The sequence below is a fragment of the Prinia subflava genome, chromosome 28 (assembly GCF_021018805.1).
Source record: "Prinia subflava isolate CZ2003 ecotype Zambia chromosome 28, Cam_Psub_1.2, whole genome shotgun sequence".
NCBI lineage: Eukaryota > Metazoa > Chordata > Aves > Passeriformes > Cisticolidae > Prinia > Prinia subflava.
Genome location: NC_086274.1, coordinates 2263459 through 2290432, shown reverse-complemented (window position 1 = coordinate 2290432; position 26974 = coordinate 2263459).

The window sequence follows — 26974 nt, the reverse complement described above, 5'->3', positions numbered from 1 at the left end:
GAGCATGAGTGTTCTTCCTCGCAGAGGAGATGGCTCCACCTGCTCCTGTGACATCTGTCATAGGGAATAAATGATGCGCTGTGGGGACACAACAGTTTGGTAGTCTGGGCATGTCTGGGTTTCTGGAAACCAGAAACCACCTCGAAGGAGGGGAAGGAAAACTGCTTCCTGCTAATGAATTAGAGTCACTCAGGATGGAGTCTAAGGGGGAAATAAATGATTGTGGTGCGTGTTTGTGTCCATATGAGTCCCCTCTTCCTAACGACCATGTTAATGTGCTCATAAAAAGATATGGTGCAGGGGGGACGTGACTGTTCAGGCTGATTAGCATTTTATGGCAGAACTAAGCTCCATGACAAACTGCTGGCAGGGTGGGCTGTTTTTACAACCCAGAAAACTCTACTTTAAGATGCTGAAAGCAAGAGTTTCTTTTCCTTATTTTGAGGGCTATTATATTAATAATATTAGTTACTATTGACCTTTGAGGGGTCCTGCAACTCCCATGAAAACACAAGATGGTGAGGGTGTTTGGGTGACGCAGGTGAGTCCTAACCAGAAGTGCTCTGTACTGGCACAACAGGACAGGGCACTAGGCTCACAGAAATACCTGCAATCAGCTGCAAAGCATGACTGAGCTCCTGGGGCCTCTTGGACCTACTAACCAGAGAAATAGCTATTGAGTCAAAAATAAGTATTGAGTCCTGGTGTCTTGGCCATACCCAGTCTCCCTCTGCAGTTTGCTCTTTGCTGTCAGTGAATTATTAACTCCGCTTTGCTTTTGGTCCAAACTCATGTGTACCATGGTTCTGTATTGCTTTGCATTCTGGAGGCATTTTTTGGTAGCGTTGAATGACCTACATCCCCATTGCTTGGAAAGAGATCAGGGTTTCCTTAGGGTTAAGATGCACCATAGGTACATTTCTAGGTTTGGAACAGTCTGTGAGGTGCTGCTGCAGTCCCAAAAGTTGGACCAGATTTATGTCAAGCATTAACGCTGAGATGGGAAGTAAGAACTGGTAAAACGGGGTAGCAGAGAAAAAAAGAGGGTTTGAATCTGTTTGCAAATATAACCCAGAGAGCACCAGCCTCTCTGGCACTGGGACTACTGCAGGTATGCATGTAGAGTCTGTTCCTCAGAGCTGCAGAGCAGGTTCAAACAGCAGGGCTTTGCAAGCAAGGAGCAGCTCCTTACGAGAGGCAGCAAGCAGAGGGACCCGTGGCGGCGAGCATTTATCCCACGTGCTCCGTGTTGCCTCTAGTGATGGAAGGGCTCCATCTGGTTAGAAGCCTCAGTATATAACTGCTTATCATATAATGTCACTCGGAAGTCAATTTTTTTTTTGAAGGGGGAAGTGACAGGTATTGAATAGCCTAATGTCAAGAGAATAACAGGTTTTACGCCAAGAGATTTAGAAATGTGAGAGAAGTGGTTTTCAGGGCAGATCAATTCTGTGAGTGAATGTGGCATGTTGTGCTGGAGAAGGGATGCAAGCCCAGCTGCAGTGAAAACTGGTGGGGGAACGTGCAGTGGAGCAGGTAGTTTGAGCCACTCATCCTGCTTATATGTCTGTGCCTGCACACACGTAATTAGTAGTGAAGACCTCAATCAGCATCCTGGCTTTATTCAGTCATGTGTGTAAGCCTGGCTTTCTTTATGTATATGCTAAAAACTGTTAGAATGGGTCTCTCTGGAAAAGCTGGAATAGCCTTCTGGGCATTGGGAATAATTAATTCTAAGCACATACTCGAATGCATACTGAATGGGTGACCGGAGCCATATGAGGTACTTGCAAGGAAACCTGAAAGTATGTAAGACTCTGCACTTCTTATCTTGCTGCTGGCTCCATCCTGGAGCCTGGCAAACCATTAAGAAAAAATGTAATTTCACAACTGTGTAAATTTCTCATAATGCCTTTATAGAGTGTGTGGCTCCCTTCCCTTCCTCCACACCCTCTTCTTCCTGGTGTGCTGCCTGGGAACACAAGGGCAGTTAGGTATTACTGAGACACAGAACTGAATTGCTAACTCACTTACCTTGAGAACTCTTAGAAGGAGTTTGAAATCAAGAGAATTTAGTTGAAAACCCCACAAGTAGGTTTTCACACTGGAAATGCTTATCAGCAGGGGAATGGATAAGCAAGAAGTTACCAAGTGTGGCCAACTGGGACTAAGCATTGCAGCTCACAAACTGAATATTTGGAATCACTCTACCACCAAAATATGTGACAAAATAGTGTATTTCTCATATAACAGTATATAAATTCTAATAGCTTATAGATGTAAGGAAATTGCCACTTGCACAAGCTGGGAAGAGGGGAGAAAAAAGCTCACATTTCATGGAGAAAAATATTTGTTATTACAATTTGCTCTGTTTGCCTTAGCTTGTCAAAGGGACCCCCTTTTATTATTTCATGGGTCCCCATCTTGCTTATGGTCTCCTTTCAGTCTCATGTGAATGTTGCAGGCAGGATAGAACCAAAAGGAATGAAAATGGGAATGTTTTACCAAGCCTCACCAATAAGCTGAAAACAGCACACTGAAGTGCCAGGATGAGATCTTCAGTGTAGTTCTCAAGAAGGTGTTTTGTTTTTCTCCTTCTGGAAGCCAGCAGTGAAGCAGTTAATGGCAGTGGCCTTTCCACTGCCAAGGAGACACAGGAGCCCTTGAGGGGTGCAGAGGGGTTCACTTCTCTGAGCTGTAGTTTTGAGATTTACTTTTGCCACACGTTTCAGCTGAGAAGTTTAAAATCTCACTCATTCAGACTGTGACAGCTCCACAGCCCTGTTGCTATGCTTCCCTGAACCTCTGAAACAATTGCCCAGAGATCACCCAGGAATGTTCTTGCACACTGTAATGGGCACCGAAGCCTTGGTAAAGCTGAATCCAGCCTTCAACCCCTGCCTTGCAAATGACTGGTGTTCCATCATCTTTGCTGATGGGCTGTCGGAGGGTGTTAGCAAACACACAGGAGCCCAGACTGAAACTGGAGACACTGAGAGATGTCCTTGCATGGGCCTGCTTGCCCTGAGCTCCTGATTGCAGATCCCAGCATTGCAGAGCAGTGCACACAAAATGAGCTGGCAGCCTGCCCAGGCTGCATATGGTGGCTGGAGATGGGGTACATTTGGTGAGAAATTGGGAAGCTGTGATGATAGGGAATAATAGCAGCTATTTCTGCTATGGGATCATTATGTTCTGAACAAAGATGTGCTTTTGATGAGAGTGGGATGAGTGGTAGGATGTTTTGGCTTGTCATACCTACAGCTTTGTTCATCTTTTTTGAATGAGCGTGCAGAGTGCTAAGAGTGCATCAGTGGCTTTCTTCTGGGGAAACGATGACTTGAGTTCCACAGCGGAAGCAATGAAGAATGTGCCTGAAAAAGAAGTCCTATCAAGAAGCCACAGCAGTGACATCCTTCTTGGCAGAGATATGATGAAAGCCAGTAACTGAGATTCGGATCTTTCCTTCCAGGCAAAATGAAGCTGTCCTTTCTTGGAGATGAAGAAAAGGCTACTGCTTAAGGCATGAGGCAAAAATTACGAGGGCCAAGAGGTTTCCAGGATAATAGCAGCAGAAGCTGAAGGATGAAATGAAGGGAGGGAAGCAGTTGGGAATGTGTCACTGAAAGCAAGCAGGTAGCTAAGATGTGTGGGACACAGGACTAACAGGAGGAGTAGACCTGAAAATAATAAGGGAGAAAACTGCTGTTCATTATGGTTCCTGCTACATTCAGGGAAATAGGGCTTGACACTGGACTTCTTTTGAAATAATCAGGATTATGCCAGTGAACTGACCCAATTCAATTCCAGGACTGGAGTTCTCCATCTGTGAATACTGCTTAATTGCTCAATGCAAAGAAATAGCAGTGCCAAGGCCACCACTAAGGTCTCAGTCTCAGTTCTATCATCTTGATCTCTGGTCTCCTGACAGTGACTCATGGTATTGAAACAGCTGTGCTTGAGTTTCCTGTATAAACCATAGTCTGCTCATTGCAGACTTGTAGAAGAGTATGTTTGGTACCCAGAATGGTAGGTATGATGGAAGAAATCTCTGCCAACAAGATTTTATTTTTTCTCTATTCTTCTCTCTCAGGAAAAAATCTTTTTTTTTTTATTCCATAGTGGCAAAGGTTATGTGGTACTGTAATCTTTTGAGACTACAGGGCATACTGCAGAGGAATCTGGAGAATGAAACATGATTTAAAGAAGTGTATGGCAAACTTCTCATATGGGGAGAGACACATGAGCTTGAGGGCTTTTCTTGTGTTTCTCTTGAGGTCTCCAAGAGTTTTTCACAGCAGCTTCTGGTGAAAGAAAGTCCAAATCTTTCAACTGAGGAAGGACCTTTTATAGTGTAGACTAGTCAGGGAGAGTTGTCACACCAACCTTCCCATCACTTGTGCCTTTCCTGCCAGTACTGCCAGCACTGAGATTAGCACTAAACCAGGAGATCCCTGCACATATAAACCAGAACACCTCTTTAGACCTACGTACACAGGTGGGGCATGAGGAACCAATGTCTTTGACCCTCTCCAAGGGGTCTGTAAAGGCACAGCCATGAGTCTAGACAAGAACTGGCTTGAACTGGGACAAAGTGTTTAGTGTTCCATTGAGCTATGCAGGAAGTAACACAATCAGAGTGGGAACAGAGCTTCAAGGCAAGGAGTAAAATAACATTCCCATTCCACAGTCTGATTTGCCCAGCCCTTAATTTCATCTTTGTGGCCTCTTGCCTGTTCCTGGTGGCCAAGAAACCTCACTGGAACCACACAGGATGTGTGCCTTATATCTAATCTGCTGTATATGGAATTGTTTTGCACTAGCAATAGTGCTGAAAGTTGGCCTTTCTAACAAGAAATCACCAGCCATACAAACTCTTGAAAGTGTGGCTAGGAAGTGAAAGCTGGGGCCTAAGTGTTGTAATATTCAGATTTGGGTCCAAGGTCTGAGCCCAAGCCTCTCTATATCCAGTGCAGAACACTGGGATCTGGTAGCAGGATTCCTATGCTGCACACAAGCTTGAGCACTGTAGCAGAAACCAGAAGCAGAAGCTTTATTACAGAGCAACCAATCGGTATCTTAAGCTCACTAACACCAGCCTGGCCTGAACTACTTCCTTTACTAACTTAAATAATTGCATCCTGCTAGCCTTTGATGCCAGAAAGAAGGAGACTGCATCTTTAAATAGAGGAGAAAATGATAGGGGTGAGGTGATCTGATTAGTCTGTAAGATGAGCGGAAATTAGTTATTTTCATCCTTAATCACCCACAGGATGGGCCAATTATCGAGCTGTTAGAGACCTATTAGATGGTTGGGAACTCACCCTTCCTCACCTTCCTCCCATAACCTGGCATGAAATTATTGAAGTCACTCAATTTCACTCTCATTGAAACCCATGAAGAGAGATCTCACAGCCAAGCATGGGGTGGTTTCAGAGGCCTTTTTCTAATGATGGGCGGCACTCTGGCTTCCAGAAATTGGTTTATTGATTTTACCCAAGCCACCTCCCTGAAAATGCAACCTCCACTTTTGCAGGAACAATTTCATCTATGTGTTTGTCTGTCAGCCTATCTACTTGTCTATCTATCCTCTTGTTTGACTAATCTGCGAGAGACAAACAAACTTTTAACAGCTGCCTGTGTAATCAATGCAGCATGTTTATCCACTCTTGAACAAACCTTCATTTTGCATGTGTATTTGCCAATGTATTCAATGCTTGCTGTTTATGAACAGTTGCATCCTGTGGATTCCCCACTAATTGGATTTCCTAAGTGTGTTTGTTGCTTGGTATTGCCATGGTAAAAGGTGATGGGTCTGATCCATTCGCATAGCATTGGTATCTTCCTTCCCTACCTCTGTCTGGGTAAGAGTAATTAACAAAATGAAGAAGGCACACAGAAGCCACTGTGCTTTGGAAGAGGAAATCAATAACTGGAGGAAGGAGGAAGAGTGAAATTAGTGTTAGTTCTTTTGAGTTAAATTTGAGGCCCCACCGTTAAGAAAAAACATCATTTACATGGTGGGTGAGAGTTGAAATAATTTTTTCCTATCACACTCACAGAAAGTTACATGCCCCATCGCTGGTAGTGTTCAAGGGCAAGTTGGATGGGAGCCTGAGCAACCTAATCTAGTGGAAGGTGGCAGGGGGGGTTGGAACTGGATAATCTTTAAGGTCCCTTCCAACACAAACCATTCTACAAATTTATGACAGAGCTGAGTACTGAAAGCTGTGGCTCCATCCTTGCCCTTGCATAGCCACCCGTATTTCAGCACCCTTAGCAGAGTGTTGTGCAGCACCAAAGGCAGAGGATGTGGTTGTATGCTCCTGTGCCTAATGCTTGGCTGCATTTGTGCCACACCTCTGTCTGGGGGTTGTAAACTTCTGCTTGGAGCTCTGTGTTCCTATGTGGTGTAAGGGGCTGGAATTTTGAAAGTCACCAGAGGTGACAGGATGCTTTAATTTTCCTTGGTGCAGTTTTGAGTAGAAGTTGGAATCCTGCATGCTGGCTACCTAAATACTTTTGAAAATGCCCAGATGTATCTAGCTGCATCTTTTACCTTTTCAGATGCAAGCCCACATTGTTTCACATAACAAAGTTTTTATTGAATATGGTCTGCAAATTTTGCTTCTGGCTGACCCTTGCCACAGTAGTTGTCAGAAAAAACCCCCCTGAATTCCTGACCTAATAGCTCAGTTCAGTTGTGTAAATTTAGCCTTCTCCCCTGCTAAAGATGCACATGGGTATCTGAAACTGCTGCAGATTACCAAAGACCAGCAGGACACCTGTGCCCTTCCAGAGTGGTAGCTTGAGGTCATGTGGGAATTGTCCCTTGGCTCTAGATGACTGTGTTTAAATAACTGAATTGAGTCTCCTAAACTCTAGGGAAAGAAAGACTTCTGTGCTGTCAGCACTGCAACAGACAATCTGGTAGCTTCTCTCACAAGTCTCCCCCTTCACTTCAAGAGTGCATAAGCATTCTTCTGAAAACTGGCAGCAGTGTGCCCTGGGAGACAGAAAAGTAGCTTGAAAGGTTTAAGGGATTATGCCAAAAGGAAGCTTCTGATTCTTTTTGGAAATAAGATGATTAGCCCTAGTCTGATTCAGAGTGCATATCCCTTTCTGGATCCAGCTGGAGCAATGGAAGAGGTTGCCTACCCTTTACAGCCAGCTATGACACACAGATGTTAGTGTGAGCAGTTTGCCAATGCAGTGCCCATCAAAATGACCCCACTCAGCTCTAATCTGCTTTATTTTCACTGCTGTGGGTTAGGAAATGATCAGATAAGCAATGTCCCTGGCAGGTCTGAGAGGGTGGCACCTTCCCCTGTGATTTGGTAACAGGCAGCTCTGCAGGCCCTGCAGACAGTAGCCCCAGCAGACATCTGGTCTGTCTTACACCTTCAGTCACCAGATGATAGCTCAGTGAGTCATGAAGAATGCAGCCTCTGTCTTTTGTAGACCTTGGGAGAAATGCTCATGTTATATACAATGAAAATGAAATCAAGAGGAGCATGTGGGATTTATCATTTTTAGGGCAACGGGCAAAAAAAGACCTGGGGCTTAATACCCAGTGTTAGAACTACTGATAAGGGTAGATTTGATACAAGAATCTGGGTATTCCTGGACCCTCTACCTGAGACCATGGTCCTGCTGTTGCTACAAATATTATTTGAAGTTTGGGATATTTAAGGAATAGGAGTTAGTTTCACCTTTAGCAGCCTTTGGGCAGGTTTTGGTCTCAATCATACCAGTGCCCTCTGAAGGACTGTGGACTGTCTTCAGGGTCATGTCTGTATAACTGAGATGAAAATTATCCCCTTTCTGCCTGCTGCATCTTGTCTGTGGAAGGGAGAGGGACAGATCACTCTTGACTGATTCCACTACCTTTGCTTACTCTTTAATTTAAATCTTCTGTTCATTTGCCAAACATATCCCACTCTGGATTTGCAAGAGGTTTCATGGACACCTGCAGAAGCATCACAGTAGGTGTTTATGGACACAAAAGGGAAGACTAGGCTTATTTAAACCAGCCTTCTGTTTTGGAGTGTTTTCTAGCTGTTTCATACAGCTCTGCCTTTTCTTTAGGTAACCAATACAGTGGGGTAGCTAAAGTGCTGCAGATAGTGCATTGGGCAAGCAACACAGGGCTAATTTTAATGATATGCTACCATCTGTAGAAACCATTTAGATGCTATGGTTTTGGGTAGCCTGTAAGGACCTGATAAATGCTGTTGCTGTATGCTGGAAGTTATTTGATTGAACAGGCTGTTGCTGTTGCTGTCAGCTCCTCAGCTGTTAGTTAATCTTTCTTCTTGTGGCATAGACCTGCTTGGCAGAAGCTTCCTACCCCTCCTCACTCCTGTCCTCTGGGCAGGATCTGTGAGCCTCCATCTCCATGATTACTTCAGCTGGCAGGTCCTCCTCACCCTCCCAACTGATCCCAACTGGACTAGACCCACAGGCATAAAAAATCATTTTCTTCCAGCTCCCTGCCTTGGGGTTTAGCCTCCACCAGCCTCGGTTTCCTTTCTTAGATTTGCCCCTTAGTTGAAGGGCAGCATATCCTTGACCCAGACAAAACAGATGGCATCTCCCTATGTAACATTCAGGCACGAATTTCTTGCACAGGCTGAAGGAGAGGGCTCAGACAAGTCTGTTCCCCCTCATTAGCTTTGTCTGACATCAAGCTCCAAGTCATGGGGCCCAGGAATGGTTGTGTGGCTGTGCAGAACTGTGCCCCTATCCATTTCTCTCCTGGACGTGGCTCTGGCAACACTCTGGCAACACTCAAAGACACTGCCTTTGTCCGCCCTTATATACGGATCCCACGAGGCTGGGCCTTCTCAGATCCACAATTTAATCACAGAAAGCTGACATGATGCTGAAAGTGATTTGTTGTGGCCATGCTGGCAGTTAAGTCATTGCCAGCAATTGCATCCAAGCTCCATAAATTGCTAGCATGGACTGGTGATGGGAAAGTATCATGGCTGTCATTTCAGCACCCGCACAGCTTTCCACCCCAGCCAAGATTTTGTGCTGGGGATCTAATGGGCTTCAAATCCTGTACAACCAAATTCTCTGCTAGCATCCCTCCACTGGGTTGCACAGTGGAAAATTGTGCTTCCTGTTCTTAACGAGAACATAGCTGTAAAAGAAAGAGTCTTTTGGGGGGAAAAGTGGAATTGTGATTTGAAGTATAAAAAACAGACGGGTGTCATTCAAAACAATTCAGTGTTATAGAAAAGAAGAGCTGGAACAAATGAGACTACCATCCTGCTCCCCAGTCCTGAAAAGTGTGAGAAGGAAGGCATTCATAACTCAGAGATTGTGTTTGTTTTAGAGTAATCTGGGATTTACCTAACTTATTACAGCTTCAGTGTACAGCAGCAGTTTCACCAGCAAGGGCATGAAAAACATTAGATCCAGGCAAATAGAATGTGTCAATCTGGAGTGGTAAGAACCATCAAACTTATCTAATTTTTAAATTTTTTTTAAGAAATAGTAGGGGAAAAGCTTCATATTTTTGGTAAACCCTTGCCCCTCTCCCCAGTAAACCATGACTTTGGACAGTACACGTCACAGGAACTTTGACAAACAGAAATCCAGGTACAAGCCCTTTTCCATGTAATGGGAGTATTTTGACGTTGCTTTCAAACTCATCTCATTCTGTGATCCTGGACAGCCAGATCTCATTCTTAAGTCCACTACAGAGGGCCTTGCAATTTCTATCCATGAGATATGGATAGGGCCAGGGTATGTGATCAGATATTTGTACTCTACTACACCAGGGATTTTACTTGAGAGAGACCTGCACCAACAGAGCTGTTCCCTCTCGAGTAATTAGGAGGAAAATGTTCGCCATGAAGAAAATTTATCTCTGACTGTCATGGGAGATGTTCTCTAAGAAAGCTGGGGGAAGATAGATGCTTGGCTGGCCATCACTGAGATTTTTCAGGCGTGTATAGTTTCAGGTGTTTTAGTGTTGTGAAAAAGGCTGAATGGAGGAATGTGAAGACTGATGGTCTGATACTACCTCCTTCTAAATTTTATATGAGCAAACTTTCCTTTATCCAGACCTAGCCCTATCAAGAAGCCTTTTTCTCCCCATCTTGGTTTTTCTGCTCAGGAAGACCTTCTGTCCTTACAACTCCTTCTCAGTCATGCAAAATGTATGACAGTGTAACAGCATTGACTTCAGTAGGATTGCTCATGTCTGGCACTTGGCTTTAGTGAGAGATGATGTAGATCTCCTGAGCAGAGCAGGAGGTCAAAGGTCAACAGACTGGGGCTGGATCCCTGATTTCATCACTCAACTGCAACATGATCTTGGATGAGGACTGTGCTTTCTCCATTATTTACTTCCTACATCTGTATTTAATGGCCCTTACCCACGGCCAAATAGCCCTTGAAGTCTTGTCCACCACCAGTGCACTAAATCTTGTTTATTGAACACCAAGTGGTACCTAACCCCATGGAGGTGTTTTATTAGCTGTGGATGAATTTGTGCACCCGTTGTGTTCATCACAGTGGTTCCTGTGTGCAGCTCCATGTCCAAACAATCTGCTTCCACTCTGGAAGAAGCCCACAACTCCTTCTCTCTCACCCCTGAGCACAGCAACCCACTGCTGCCACAGAGGGTGTCTCAGACTGCTATTCCACCTGGTCATTTCCCAATCCCAAAGGATGATCATGTCTGTCTTCCCCCAAATCTTTCATCAGCTTTTAAAATTCTCTCATTCTCCCAGCTTTTTCCTTCCTATTTTTACAGAGCTTCCTTTCCTTAACACAGCATTAAAAGGAAGGATAAAAAAAGAAACAAAAAATGTGTGAGAGCAGAAATGTGTGTCCTCTCCCTTCTCTGTGCCCTGAGAAGTTGATTTCTTGACTTCCAGTCCCTTTGGGTGACTTATGGAGCCCTGCCCAGAGACCTGTGTCCTCTGATTTGAGTCTCTTCTCCACTAGCTTGGTCCCCTGGTCAGTGGAACAGGAAAGAGGGGGCTGATGTTGCTGGGTCTATTGAAGATCCAGGCATGTGAGGACATCTCACATTTCATCTGTGGGGAACCAGCCCTGGAAAAGCAACAAAAGAGCAGGGCAGGAAAAGCAGTCTGGGTCCAGTGCCTTGTAGCCCAGACAAACCTATTTTGAGGTTGCAGGTCATCACAGGAAGGAAGACCCTTCCTATCACTGTGTAAGACAGGGCTTTGCTGGCCCTGTTTAGCAGCCTGATTTCACTCTTTAGAAAATATCCTAACCACACACACAGACAACCTAAAGCCTCCTGCCTGTTTCTTAATTCAAGTGTTCTGTACTTCAGCCTGTTACTGTAATTTGTGTTCTCTCTGCCATCCCTTCTCCTCCTCTCACCTTCCCAGAGTAAAACCTTAATCCACCTACATTTTCACCTTCCTGGAAAACCTTCCCACATCAAAACTCATTCCCAATTTCCTCCTTAAACTCCTTTTTAAGCTTCCTTACCTAATCCTCCAAGTTAGGTGTTCCTCTTAAAAGGCTCACACACGTAGATGCCATCTTTCACCACGGGGAGGCAAACCCCCTTCCAATTCCTTTTGCCATCTGTTCCTAGAGGATTTATATATTTTACAAAAGCCACATTTCTGATGCTGGAAGTCTGGGGTCCTAATCCCTGCTGTCTACAGGCTTTGCAGTTTAGTAACTGGATTTCAAACAGCACTACAGGACAATGTTGCTCTCAATCCACTGAGAACCTAGGAAATGGGCTCAAGAGTTAAACCACATGTTTAGGCCGTGGCAGTTTCCACTGGGAATTTGGATCCTTAGCTTTATGTGGATATCAATAGAAGTAAGGATAATAATTTTTCTGTATAGGTATCAGGGATGGGTGTGTGTGAGAAAGGCAGGAGAAGGGGCTGAACAGAGGTTAAAAAAAATAATTAGCTTTTCTGCCCTCTCTTGCCAGAGGTGTCAACCCTCTCTATCACCGCTCAGCCACATGAATAGTTGATTTCTCACCACAATGACAGAGGTGGAAGCAAACAGCAGGCTGGGGACAAAAAAGTGTAGATGAGGGCAGAGTAAGGCAGTACTATGGTTTTACAGCTGGCCCAGGGTTCTGTTTCACCAGCAGCCCATCTGCTTTGGGAGATTCTTGCCCCTTTTCCTTTCTTCCATCTTCCCTTTTCTGCACCTCTGCATCTACCAGAGTCTATCTTTGCTGTACTGAGCCAACTGGTAGTACAGCTCCAATATATGTAACCAAGAGACTGGAAATCTCTGGAGCAGTAGTGGGACCTTTTAAAATGCAAATGGAAAGCTTTTAACTGGTTCCCATCTAACAGCCCTAATTAGCAAGGCTCCTCCTCGATTTAGCAAAGCTGGGATCTGCTGCATCTCACCCCACACTCCGATGTAGATGAGGACTGGAAGTTATTTTCAGTCTAGGGATTGCTGCTTTGCACAGTGCCCTGTCACAGGGGTGATCTCTCCAGACTGCCAGGGACTGTGGAGAGGAGTGACTTGCTGCTCCGTGTCTTCCCCAGCTCAGGCTCCTCTCCTGCTGAGATGCAGCGTACGATTTGCTCAGCAGCAGAAAATTCAGCGCAGGGCCTTTTGAAGAGTCTCCGTGCAATTAGTATGGCAAATTGGAGCCTCCCAGGAGGATACACAGCATCACGCTCACCAGCAACACGATCTCAGCTCCTCCGTACAAAGGGAACCTCATTTAATGTATTAAATATTTAATTAATGAACTGAAGCTTTAATGAGGTGGTGATGAAGATGCCAAACAAGATACTGGGACAGGAATATCCTACCCTAGAGATAACAAAAAGCTAGCTACTATTCTCCCAGTAGTATTTTTTTCATTGGCAACAAACTGCCTGAGGAAACTCTCAGTACATTTAGGTCCCATTCCGCCTAGGTGAAGGGAATTGCACAGGTGGGATGCATCCCAGATGTGGGATGGAAAGCTCCTTTATTGCCTCTTTTATTGAGCTGGTATAGAAGCTTTGGCTGGCAAGAGCAGGAGTGCTACAGTCTCTCTCGGCAGCACAGGAATTGCTAACGCAGAGATAAACAGAGGTGGAGTGAAAAATCATGTCCGTAGGTATGCCATTGCTAGAACCATGAAAAGTCAGATTCCTCAGACAAGGCAAGCCAAGGGCTTCAGGTTGAAAAGGGTCCTGTTTTTGTCTTGCATTGGATCTACTTGATGCCACTGATGCTACATTTGGTGCAAACACCCAAATGCTGCTGGTCTGGGCCAGGTGTTTTCCCAGACGTGTTGGGAGTGAACCCCTTATGTCTGGGATTATTCACCGTGAGGATGTTCATTTCTCCTGCTTCAGATGGAGTATTTTACCAGTGCACTGTCCTTAGTGGGGTCAGGCTCTCCTGTCTGGAGCAATGAGGGCCAAGGAGCTGAGGCACTGAGGGCACAGAGTCTTCTCCAGGCAGGAGGCACTCAAAGAGAAGGCCATAGGGAATTTTGGTGATGTGACTGAAGGATGCAAGAGCCAAAATAATTCTCACTGTTTCCTCTCCGTGTGAGAATTGCTTTAGCTGATCAGCCCCTGTTATGGGAACCCTGGGATTTGGAAAGGAATAATAAAAGATTAATCGAGAAACTCCTGAATGAATTCAATAAAAATGACATATGGAGTGTGCACCGTGATATTTTTATGATTAGGCTGGCAGATAATTGGAACGAGCAGATTCTGCCCCACGCTTGATCAGGCCTGGTGTCTCAGAGATCCTTCTGGTTTCAGGGTTTCTTTACAACGGCAAAATTAGAGAGAAAAAGGGAATGAACGGAAAAGGAGGCAGACCAAATGCTTCTCTGCTCACTTTAGGAGGAAGCTCTGAAAAAGTTGCTGTTTAAAATGCATTTCAGATTTCAGAATGCAATTCTCTATGCTACAGGTTTTTGCTTGATTCAGACATCATTAAAACCCAGGGCTGGGATCAGGGTTCCTCTGAATTTTCAGTCTTTCTCTCCTTGCTTTGAACTGGCAACTGCAAGTAGTCAGGCCCAGCATAATGGTTAAAGAGCAAAATTTAGCAACCCCCCAATTTCCTCTCCAAACTCTACGGCAGCATGTTGTTTCTCAAGAACAGCATTTCCAAGGCAGGGCCTCAGCTCAGAGCTAAGCCCTCTCCTACCCTGGGTGTTACAGCGCATTTTGCTTGGACCTCTAGGAAGGCTTTACAGGACGCTGTGGCAAAGTGTCCCCTCTGCTGCTGTGCTCTGACAGCCCTCTGCCCAGCTTTCCTTATCCCCTCTCTGTCACTGAGCTGGGTTTGATTCAGGGCCCACGATGGCCTCCCTGCTCAGCCATGGTGGGTCAGCTCCGTGTCCCGGCCAGTTCCTCCCTCTGGCACCAGCCACACACTTGTCAGGTTTGCAGAAGAGCACCTTCCTGCCTTCTTCCCTGCCAGTATCTGCAAAAAGCACCTCTGTTCTCTGCCCTCAAATCCTGCCTGTGCAGCAAGGTTTGGAATGAAATTATCTCTCAGGTCCCTTCTGACCCAAACCATTCTGTGATTCTGTGCTTCTGTGAATGATCTCATTAACTCCTTCTTTCCCATCTGTCTCTAGCCAGCCACACTCTTGCTTTATATTTAGATTTTTCTTTAGACAAATACTGAATTTTTGTTCTCTGCTTGTTCAGCACCGGGTGGAATGGGACCTTGATCCATACTCAGTGGATCAGAGAGTGATGCAGCTTTTGTGATAATAAGTGATAATAAAAATTATTGACTGGTTCACAGCATGAGGCTGTGATGAAATGATGGAAGGTTACATTGTACCTTTTATCTTAGAAAGACAACAAGAGCAGGGGAGCTAGGCAAGGACATGTGGATTTAGTTTATCTTTCTTTGGTTTTTTTAATTCAGAGGTGGATGGAGGCCTTCAGGTGTGTTATGGAGCCCTATGAATACATATGCTCTTTTTACCCTGTGTTAATATCCTGCTACCTTTCCTTTAAGGACATGTGTGATGTAATCCTTCTCAGGAAAGTGCTCTGGAAGATCTCATTTGGGATATTCCTAGGTACTGTGCCTTGCTTTTTGTTAGATACAGAGCCAGCCCCTGGACGACATGTCCATGTTGGAGCCAGGGGTGTGACTTCAGGATGAACAGAAATAAGCATCCTCTCTGAATTAAAGGTGTGCTGGACTTCATGAATGCTAAATTGAGCCAACATTTTATTTACACAGCTTCTCAGATGAATTTATACAGGCCTGTTTTCATTTTATTGCTACCCAGAGCAGCAGCATGTGAGCTCAAGGTACCTCATGTACGTCCATGCTTCCTGCAATTTACCCTGCAGTATAATTGCAATGAAGATGTTGCCCATGTGAAAGATGAGAGGACACTTTCCTAAGGCTTTTATCTTCCAAATCTTCCTTGGGCATGAGTTTTTTCTATGGAAATGAATCTCCAAGGGAAAACACCATTTTCTTAAGTATAATAAATAAAATACAGCAACTTTTGACAGCTTTAAAATGTTAGACTCTGAACAGAATGTTTTGACTTGGATTGGTTCAAACATTTGCACTTGCTGAAATGAATCAAAGCATTTTGCTGTACATTTGTTTGAAATCAGGTGGTGCCTGCCCACGGGGCTGTGGTGCCTCATGGGAGTTGTAGTTTGGGTGCACTGTACCTGTAGCTCTCATGGATTTATCTGCTTGTCTGAGACACATTTCCAATAATATACTGCAGATCTGCATTGACTGGGCTGAATAGTGCAGGGTGGAAGTCAGAGAGCAGCCAGGTATTGTGACAGATCTGTTCCAGCACACGCAGAAACAAGGCTGTGAAACATTCAGTATAACATCCCCAGATGAAAGGTTTGGTTTCAAGGAATGCCAGAAGACATTTTTTGGATCGGAGAAGTGGAAAAATGACTGTATTTTCAGTTGTGGGTTTGATTTTATTTTTGTTTGTTTGGTTGGTTTTTTTGTTTGTTTAATTTTTTTTTCCTTTGGAAAAGTATGTGTTAATTAAGTTTTTCATTCTCACAAATTATGATGTTTTTCATGAGCTGGACCACCCAGCTCTATTCTTACCTAACATAAGGGTTCAGTCTCAGAGCAGGTGTAATGGGATTGATTCAGTCTCAGCCACTCCAGGAACTGAGTTAACCCAATGATTAGTGACACAGTAAATGAATTTTACCCTTGCTGCATGAAAATGTGTTTCTTTGTTGTTTTATTTGTATTAGGCATTTTTTCATTCTGAGAAAAAGTTTTTTCATCACAATTTGAAAATCATTTGTGATGGATGGAGAAAAGACCTACTTGCTTTATAAGGAGTGTAACCTCAGCCTTCTTGTATAGTCCATATTAACAACATTTTTAAAAAAAGCCTTTTACTATGGATAAAATTTCTTAGAGGGAGAAACTCCACTCTTCCCCACCATCTGTCTTCAGTGCTGCCACGTCAAGATTGGTTCATCCGCTGTTAAGTAACAAAGCACAGCACACAGAATGCTGGTAGAGCAGTGAAAACTTGTGTCTTGCAGGAGAGGCTTCAAGAGAGGTGAATGTGGAATTTGCCTGGGTTGTGTAGGCCAAAATCTAGGGAGGGAAAACAAGCCAGGACATCATAAAGGACAGCAGATGATCAAAGCCTAAACGATGTTTTTCCTCTGCAGCGAGGTACTTTTCCTGGGATCCCTTGGACACGGTAGCACACGGGGCAGCTCTGTGCATACTGAGTGGGGCTTCTCTGAGCCTGTGATTAGAATGCACCTCTTTAATCCTCTGAAGCTGCTGGATTAGGGCACGGGCACTCTGATTTATTTCGTCTGTTTGGGCTGTGTACACACTGTGTAAAGGAATTTGGATCTAATCTTTGCCATCATTATAATTAATTATATGCTATTCTCCAGCATGTAATGGTGGCGATAGAACTCTTACATGGATCTGTGTGTTCCTCGCACACTCTGCCGCAAGAATAGATCTGCTGGGGAGATATTTCTTAATTAATTGTTTAGTTCATCAAAACACCATGCTGGGCCAAGTTCAGCCCTGGTGTTATACTGTTGATTTTAGCTGCCTGGCACCCAATGAGGGATTTAGCCCTGAAGTTTTTCTCCCTTTCATTTACTTTCTAATGTTTTGGGGTTTTTTTGATTGTGCTGCGACTGCCAGCTAAATATGCATTTGTCCACGTGGCCAAGTGGCAAGCATGAAAGGGAGGCCATCAGACAGCTATGTGTTAGGCTATTAGTTCAGCTGTGTTATTCTTCTTTGAACAGAGCTTCAGAGGGATGGAGGAATGGAAAGAGCTTTTGCAGACAAAGAACACCGAGGGGATCAAGAAGCTGAACCTCGAAGAGAAGGGGTGAGTTCCTAAGAGCTAGGCAGACCTTGCCCAATGAGGTTTGTGACTCCTAGTAGCAGTTTGGTAAGCAGGTATTCCTATGCCTACAGCTGATTTGCATCTGGCTGGGCAACTCTCCCATTTCTCTGTGCCTGCATGGGTTGTGGCCAGGAATACCTGTGGGTGTAGATTAACTGTTCAGTGTGTGGATATTTATTACTGAGTCTGTGTGGAAACCTGCTTGGAACAGGTTTACATTTGTGCTTCAGTATTAATCAGTCACTATACATAAGTTTGTTGGGATTTGGAACATGTGCATGTTCCTGAGAGCATGAGATGGTGTATGAAGTCTCACTCACAGTGTGTGTACCTTGTATCGTGTGTCTGGCTGCAGACATGCATGCCTGCAACTGTCTGGGCCTGTGCAAATGACTGCAAGCTCACAGGAGTTTTTATTCACACTTCAGTTTCTGGTAACAGCTGTCTGTGCAAGTCTGAGCTTTGACTGCCTCCATTTAGGGTGTCCTCCTGAGTGTTTCCAGTCCCTGTGTGCCTGTGAAAGCCTTGTGTGCAGGGGTGCCACACGGAGCACCTTTGTTATGTACGTGGTGAAAAGAACAGGGCATATGCCTTTATTAATATTCAGCTCTTTATTAAAGTGATCAGCTCATTATTAAAATCATCAGCAGGATTGCAAAGTCCGATCGGAGTTTTCCACACTACTGCAGCCATCTGAAGGAGCAGGTGCTGTCCCAGTGGATGCTGAGTCCTTGTTCCCATAGAAACAGCTGGCAGTTCTCTCTGGTCAACCATCAGAAGGCAGAGCACTGGCAGTCAGCTCTTTGCCTTCAGGGAAAAGTTTTAAGAGTTTCCCATTCTCTGCATCAGTCAGCTCAGCTGGCCGGTTCCCATTCCATTCAGGCTCCTCACAGGTCATGGCCAATCTTCAAACCAGGCCAGGAGGTGCATCCACTCCCCGCTCAGCCAGGGCACTATCCAATTCTCTTCTGACGAATCCAGCTTCCTGTCCTGGGGTGCAGTTTCCCCAAAAAAACCTCCCAGGATCCACGGGGGCGGCCCTGCCCTATCTGCATATCCAAATGCATATGCATTTGTCCTGGTCCTAGCCGAAGTTACTCTTGCTAAATGAGGTAGTTACAAAGGACAATAGGGCTATCTAGGTGTGGGCAGCTTCTTTTCACATTTCAATTAGGTAGGGAAAAGTTGCCAGGCAACTTTCCTTCAGGGCAGCTCTCCCTGCTCAGATTGTCTGGGGTGTGGGGGGTGTTACTCTAGCCAGGAGAGGGTCAGTTGTGGGGTGGTTGTTTGTGGTGGTTTTTTTTTGTTTTTTTTTTTTTTTTTTTTTTTTTTCGTTCCTAACACGTGGGATGGCACGTTGGGCTCCACACTCCTGTGACACACAATGTGCTCTGTGTCTGGATGTGTGGAAGAGATATATCCTTTCTCTTCACAGCAAGAAAACTCTTTAAATTCCTTCTGCCTTCTCATTCTCTTCCTGCTTTCTGTGGTTCACATACTAGGAGCTTGTAGTTACATCTCTATAGCTAGTTGCAGCTATAGGGAATTTCCTCCAAACCTTTTCTTTGAAGCATGTAAACCTTTGTGGTAGACTGGCAGAAGAGCACAGTGTTCATATCAGCAGGAGGATTTGGCTCATCTCTGAGTGGTGCATCAGTGGACACAAGGTACCAGCTCCCGGAGGAATTGAAATGGGCACTGCATACCACTTCATGCCTGTGTAGCTGTGAGGCATTTTAATCGAGGTAATAACCTGTGCCAGCAATTGTCCATCTTCATTAGGGCAGTTGACTTAGACATCAGTGGATTTAGGCTAAGACTTCAACAGACTTAGGCTAGAGTTGACCCCTGTAGTTTTATCTTTTCTGCCTCTGCTCCAGAGCATACTCTAAAGGCAGGATTTTAAATAATGAGTCTCACACGCTGTATTGTCCATGCAAATTTTCCATCGGGCCAAGGGTGGCAGTACTGGCATTTTTATTATGAAGCTCTAGGTGAGGGAGAACTGCATCTTCCGAGAAAGGGCAGCACAATTACCTGTTTCTACAAAGAAAGCTGAGAGAGGGAAAAAAAAGGAAAGAGAGAAAGAAAAAGAAAGGGAAAGACACAGAAGTCTCATTCCTTTATGCTCTGGGTTCTTTGTAGTTTTCTTTGTAAAGGTCATAGTTATCTCAAGAAATGGGAAATTCTCAGAATCCTTTAAACTCTAGTCCTTTTACTTCTTAAAGTGGCCTAATTCCAGAGAGCTTAAGGTCTAACAAGGGATTTGATCCTACCTCTCTCTCTCTCTTTCTCTCTCACAGCAGGTTTGATGGCACTCAGATTGCTCATTTGTATTTTCTTTTGTGAGGCAAAATGCTTTGGTTTCTCTTCCAGCTGTCATATGTGTATTCTTTCCTCTGCCTGTCTGGAAGGCAACATTCCTCTGTAACTGGCAGAAGAAATCTTTTCACTTTAATTATAAGAATAGAGGCTAGAAAAAGGCACTCGGTTAACCTTTTGTGTTTGAGCACGCCTGAGATGTGAAGGTCTGATGTCTGAGGGTGCTGACCGATGTCTCTTGTTGCATGAGGAGCTGCTGCTCTTCTCCCTGTTATAGCCGTAGCTGTCTTGGTAGGGCTTGACAGTGCTTCAGCAGGGGCTGACAGTTTCATTCTGCCCGTGTGGCTTATGCATTCCTCCAGTAAAGATGCACAGCTTAGCAGGACTCACCCTTGGCTTTCCATTGATCCTTCCCTTACATGTAGCTGACGTTTTTGTTTGCCCGTGGTCACAGCAAAGGTAGCAAGGTGCTAGATGGCACAGAGATGTTTGAGTTCCTTGGGTCTTTCACAAATACTGGGGAAGAGAGAGAAAAACACTTTTATTCTTATTTTTACACTGTGTCAGTCCCCAGAGCCATGAGAAGGTTCAACCCGACAAGTGGAGATAACCCCTTAACAAACACTAAAAGAGGTGTGGCAGGGTCTGAGGTGGAGAGAAAATAGAAAAACCAAAATTGTGGATATGCTTAGTCCAAGTCTGGCAAAGAGCTATAGCAAAAAAGCCAAACCACCAAACCCCGAAAAAACCCGGAGGGAAAAGAGCTAAGCATTATTGTAAATGTCAAAACATCTTGGATTTGATTGAAGTATTTAATTTTTGAAACACTCAAATATTTAATTTTGACAGTCTTTTCACAGAAATATCTTTGTTTTTTGAAATGGTATTAACACTGATCTACCTTGAAAATAAAAGATTATGCAGCAGTTTAAATAACCCAGAGAAGAAAACCCATTGTGTTTGAATTGACCCAGTTTGGGTTGGCCAAAGATGAAATGGTTGTGCTTTACTTTTATTTTGCTGAAAACCTTTACACAGTTTTCTTTCTGTTTGAATCCAACCTATTGTTTTTTTCCTTACTGCGTTTTTCATTGAGACACTGGAAAAACCAAGCAAAATTCTTCTCTGGTCCATTTAACCCCTGGCTCCTGCAGCTGCTCCTCATTCAAGCAGGAAGAGATGGGCAAACCAGAGTATCCTAACGGTGTCAGACTTGAGCGATACTAGCTCCCAGGTCCCAATCCCCTTGGCTCACTCCTGATGTATGTATGTCCCTGATGATGTAGGGCCTATTAAGAAAAGACCATATCCTCAAGACATTCTTTCCTTAAGTGACACACTCTCTCCAGCATTTTTATAGGACAGCACTAATTTTTCATAACGAGACGCAGTAGGCTACAGCCCTTTAATAGGCTTGTCAAGTCTCATGTATTCAGGATGAAATGAGCTCATTTGGTTTCTGTCTCTCACACCCCTGTTGTGGTGTAGCTGAGATGCAGATGTGCACTGCCCTGACCCTCTGCTGCTCCAGAAGGACGTGCCCAAATGTTGCCAGGAGGTCTGATGCTGCCAGGAAGCCAAGGAATACACAAGGCTGCTCACAAGGCAGGTAACACAGTCTGAGCAGTGGCTGCTGCAGGATCCAACGTCCCTTGTCCATGTCACCCATTGTTTCCTGCCATGTCACCTGCTGTGTGCATGTTTGTGAGAACCCTGCCTACCAGCTAAGAACACGAACAGGAGGGGATAGCCTTCCAGTGGAGGGTCCTTAGCCTGGGAATTTGCTCTGCTTTTTCTATGGATAGGGAGGATCCATTGCCATTCCTTTGTCTTAAGGATGGTCTGTCCAGAAGAGCCTGTTCCCATCATGTCTCTTTCTTGAGGCAGGACATCCCCAGCACATCTGCTGGGGCAGCCTCAGCTCAGGGTTTATAACAAGGGCTTTCAGTGGGGCTTTCCAGCTCATCTCCTCTGATGGGGAGGAGTTGCTCTTACCAACAAGGGCTCAGTGGCAGCCCGTCTGTGGAGCCTCCTTAACCTGAAGACTAGAATGTAACAACTGTCTGGTGGGTATTACATTACTTGGAGTAAAATACAATACATACATAAATTACATTACATACAAAATACATACATTACTTGGAGTAAAATTTCAAGGCCAGTGTGGGGAATGGAAGCTTTGCAGGCTTGGGTGTGTCACTGCTCCAAGCAGCTGAGGGTGGCAGCTCTGTGGCTGAGAAACTGGCTACTTCTCTGATCCTGAGAGGCTTTATTGTGACAAAATCCCACAGCTTTTAGAACGAATAATACTGAAAGAAATGGGATTTCTAGTATGTCACCAACATCCTGCAGACTGTGCTGAGAGTGGCATTCCTCAGCAGAGCCTGTGACACCTACCATTTGTAATTCACAGCAGCAACAATCCTGAGAGACTCGAGCCCGTGCACGCAAGAGGTGGGCAAGGTAAGCTTGTCCTTCCCAGCTTTCTTGGGATTTTCAGTGCATGCCTTTAGGTCACTTCATCTCTGGCAGGAATAGTGAGAGATACTCATCTAACACCATAGTGTATTCTGGGGAAGAAGGAAGGAACTGAGAGAAGAAGAGAAGATAAAAATGGTTTTGTTTAGGGTTTGAGCCTGCTAAGTTATGCTTTTTTTTGGCTTTCCCTTGTGTGCTGGTAAGCAGTCTTCTGCCACCTATCCCTGCTTGCTTTCAGTTTACCCATGTGCCACCCCTGTGCGTGGTGAGGGACATGCGTGCAGTGTTGTCTGTGCTGTCGGCACCCCTGCAGCTGGCCTGGTGTGAATGCCAGTCAAAAAAGCCCCCCTCCAACAGCTGGCACTGCCAAAGAGCTTGCCTGCCTTATTAACAGCCCACTTATCTGGAATCTGCTCGCTGAGCAGAAACTACTCCATAAATCCTCTCGCAATTTGCATTCCTCACCGCTGTCGCTCATTACCACTGACCTCACTCCTTGTGCCGGGGCTGCTCAGCCTCCCACCGTCCTGCCTGCCCGGCGCTTCTCCATCACCACAGCCCATTAGCAGGGCGAGCGCGCCGCTGCTGAGTCAGGGAACATTCCCAGCTCCCTCCCCGGGCCCGGTGCGGCTCTGCTGCTCTCCCTTGCGTGTTTCGAGGCCGGGCCGCACACCCCGGGGAGCCCCGCGGGGCCACTGCCGGGCTCGCACTCCTGCGGGCTCGGCTGGGAAATGAGGCGCTGGAAGCGGCTGAAACCAGCAGTGCGTGCTCATCTCAGACAGCCGTTCACCCACTCGCTGCGTGTGGATGCAGCTTTCCAGTTTAATACCCCACTCCTCACTCTGTGAGAACCATGACTCTGCTGTTTCCTTCCTCAGGAGCTGAGAAGCAAAAACTTCCAGACATCTCGCCATAGTCATAAGCTGAGGGCGTGCTTGAGGATGCTGAATCGAACACCCAGCTCTGACCCACGTGTTCTTTAGCAGGGGCTTGTGATGGGTCCAAGGGACCAAGACAGCAAAGATTCATGTTAGTGCTCTCCTTCCCGAGTGCCAGGGCAGCTGGAAGTGTGAGGGCTCACTCCACTTCCTCCTTCTTTGCAAAGATGGGTCAGCAGCAGCTGAGCGTTCAGCTTCCAGGCGGGAGAGGCAAAGCCAGGGGCATGCTCCCGTCCTGCTCAGTGCTGCAGTGAAGGGTGAAAAAGGGACTTGGGTTGTATTTTGAACCTGTTCCCCTTCTGTATCATGTTGGGGGTCCCAAACACCACACCAGATGTTTCCCAGAGCCTCAAAATAGTCACACGATACTCTTGTAGTAGTTCTGTTATGAAGCCACGGAAGACTCTTGGTTTTCAGTTCTCCATCCAGGGTTGAAATCGTAAATGGCTGAGACTCACTGGCAGGGTATGGAGGTATGCACTGACTTGAGTGCTTCAGTTCAGAGCAGGCTGGAGGAAAAGACCTGGCTGTTTTATTTAAATTCAGGTGTGATTCCTGGATTTAGATGAGTTTTAGAAACTAGAGCGTGATTTTCAGGTGAGTTGTCTGGTCTCCGGTTTCCTGTAGAGGTTCAAGTGTATTGTGAGCAATATTGAAATAGCTCATATTGCTGTAAGTTGGTGAATGAACATTCATTCTGTAATGTGAGGAAGGGGTGTGGGCAGAGAAAAAGCCTCCTAGTATTCCCTAAGCTCTTTTCCCTTCGTCCCAGGCAAGCAAAGCCTTTCTTTGCAGGGGGAGAAACGTGTTTACTTAGTATAGCAGAGGGACTAAGATGCAGCCTCATTAAAGTACAGCTCACGTATAGCCAGGGGTTTCATATATAGCCTTTTTTTTTTTTTTTTTTTAACCTTCTCTGTCTTGATGGAAACAAAAGGAGGAGAAGAGGAAAAAAAAGAAAGAAAAGGAAGGAAGTGAATTGCTTAATGGAGGTGCTCTGCCTGCATATTTAATACCCTGGTTTTATTGAATAGAAGGTGAAAAAGTGCACCTTGTTTGTTGCTTGCCTGTCAACCCATGGCAAGAAGGCATCCTTTCCCCTGGCTGGTGCCTTTTATTAGTCAATGGTTTCCAGAGTGTAATTATACCGTAGATCTGAGATGCATTATACACACAATTACAACTCCCCAGCCGAGCCTGGTATTTATTAACCGGGGAAATATTTGTTCAGTTGTTTTGGAGGGCTAAGGTTTTCTTTTGTTCCCTTCTTTTTTTCCTGACCCCTTTAAACTGTAACACAGATCCTTGGAAAAGGTCTGTGCCTCGTGTCTCAGTGAGGGTAGGGTGCATGTCCCATTCTGTCAGCGCACCATGTCACCTAAAAGCCTTGGCAAGAGAAGCTGCAGTCTGGGACTGAATTTGCTGGGGCAGAGCAAAAGGCACTGAAAGATCTTATGGAAATTTTTCTTTGCTGGATTCCTGGTTTGCCTTCATACAAGGGAGGTGACCTCTGGGCTTTGGAGGGCCCCTGTTGGGGGGGACTGCCTGTGGCTAAAAGCCTAACACAGCTTTGCCAAAATCTGCTCTCTCCTGTGCATTTGTGTAGGTCAAAATCCTCTGTTTGTGTTCCAATCATCTTTGCCATAGCAGAATATACACCCAAAGCCTGTTTTGACTTCTTGTGCATTGGGACTCTTAAGAGCATCCTTTATTAAAACAGAAACAACAGCTTGCCCTAACACTTGAAAACTGGATTCTATGAGTCCTTCAGGGCAAACAGCATCTTGTTCTAGATTTTGTGTGCCACTCTGGCCATTAAGAAAATGCAGCTTCTGTAACTTATCTTGGCAAGAACACAAAGGGCAAAGGAGAATGACAAAAAAATTTAAAGACAGGGTTGCTGGGTTAGCCAAGCATTTTAGGACCACAGACCACAACATTATTTGCCACAAGTTGTTCAGATCAAGCGTCCACCTTGCATTGTCTTGTCCTTTCTCTGAAAGAAGCTGGTAGCAGTAGAGTAGGTGAGGATAAAAGCTTTGCAGCCACTTTCCCTTCAGAAATATGTTTCCTGAAATGTAGTGAGCTCTGTTAAAAATGCATCCCATCCATCTATCATCCTAGGTGCAGTCCTGCTGGGATTTTTCCATTTCCACAATATCCTCACTTTAATAAGGTGACCAGAACAGGGCGAGAATCATTTCCTTGTTATTAATTATTACCATGACTGCTGTATAGCAGTGTGCTCAAGGGTGTAGAGCTATAATCCCCAAGAACCTCCTCCTGAAGGGCATTTTATCTTCTCTAACACTCCTAAACACTGGTATGTCAGACCTGCCCACCCAGCTTTCCTCTCAAGCTGTGCCTCAGCCCTTCTCCCCTTGACCGTGCATAACCAGCAGTCCTCCTGGTGTGTGCTGTCCCTTCCTTGGACTCTGCCTGTGTGGGAACATCCTTCCAATATGACTGCAGAGGTGGATTGAAACTGATAGGGTTTACAGGTGTAATCCTTGTACAGGGTGCAATTTTTTGGCTATTAGGGGAGCCTATTTCATCAGGTTAGCTGATGTTATTTGGGAAAATGTTTGCAATACCCCAGCCCTCTGCCCCTAAGACCTCTTTTCTCATGTGGGGATAATGGTGTTCATGCTGGGATTCATTCTGCTAAACTCTGTATCTGTATCCCCACTGATGTGACTGCTGGAGCTCTCCCTTGAAAGCAAGGCCTTGGATGACACTTTGGACAGCAAAATGTTCCTGGCAGCTCTGATGTTCAGTGATTGGCAGCTTTACTGCTACTGCAGCCACCCTCTGGTGCCTACCCCACTCTTGTGTTGGGTGTATCTCACTCTGGAACCAAAAAACAGAGACATGGCCTATTTGCTGTCCAGCCACTGCAGCTGACAGCCCAAAAAACCAACAGAAGCTGCTGATAAGGGTGGCTTTGGGCTGCTGCTGAGTGTGGCAGCAGCTAAAGACCAGGGAAGTTCTTCTGCCAGCAGCTATGGCAAAGCAGACTGACTTGGGAGCAGGCAGAGGTGACTTCTGAGAGCAGCACAGCTGTTTGCCTGTGTGCACCCGAGCCAGGTTCCCACAGCACTCCCTGCTCTTATCCCACAGACATCCCAGCAGTATTTTCTCCTGGCACGGAAAGACAGCAGCTAACCTGAGAGAAAAGCTTGGGAGAACCAAAGCAGCTGCAGCTGTTGTTTTGAGATGAGTAAGGAGCTGGGATCCAGTCTTAGTTTGCACTGTCTGCAAGTGTCTCTGTCTTTTCAAGCCTTTATACCTATGAAGGTATGATGAATTAAGAGCCTAACTTTTTTTTTTCCCCTGACAAAGGCATGGTCCACTTGGGGTTGGGATTTGCTTGTTTCCATTTACACGGAAAATATGCTTGAAAGGGAAGCAAGAGGACACCCTGCTACTTGGAAACAGCATCTGTATTTTACTCCCTTTCATTAAGTGAAATGCAATGTCCATAAACTACATCGTGCACAAAGGTCTCTTCCTCACCTTGATGCATAGCAGAGCATGGTGTTGATGACAGCCCTCACATCTATTGGTTTCCTCTGCCAGGCGAAATCCAGTAGCAAAAAATGATAGAAATAACTTTTAAAGGTCTTCGTTTCAAGTCCCAATACCCGCCCTACGTCTGAAAGATTGTAAAGATGAGATACTGGGTGAAATGTGATGTGTGCCCAGCATATGTGATTTAAGATAGTGAAACCCAAAGAAATATAAGAAAAAACAGGCCTGAATTTCAATGGGCATCTTTAAATGTCTACTTTCTAAGAGTTTCTAAATCTTCAACTGAAGCCATTATTTAAAAAATCCATTTTCCCTGATGCCAAATTTGAAAATTGAATTCAGTAATTAT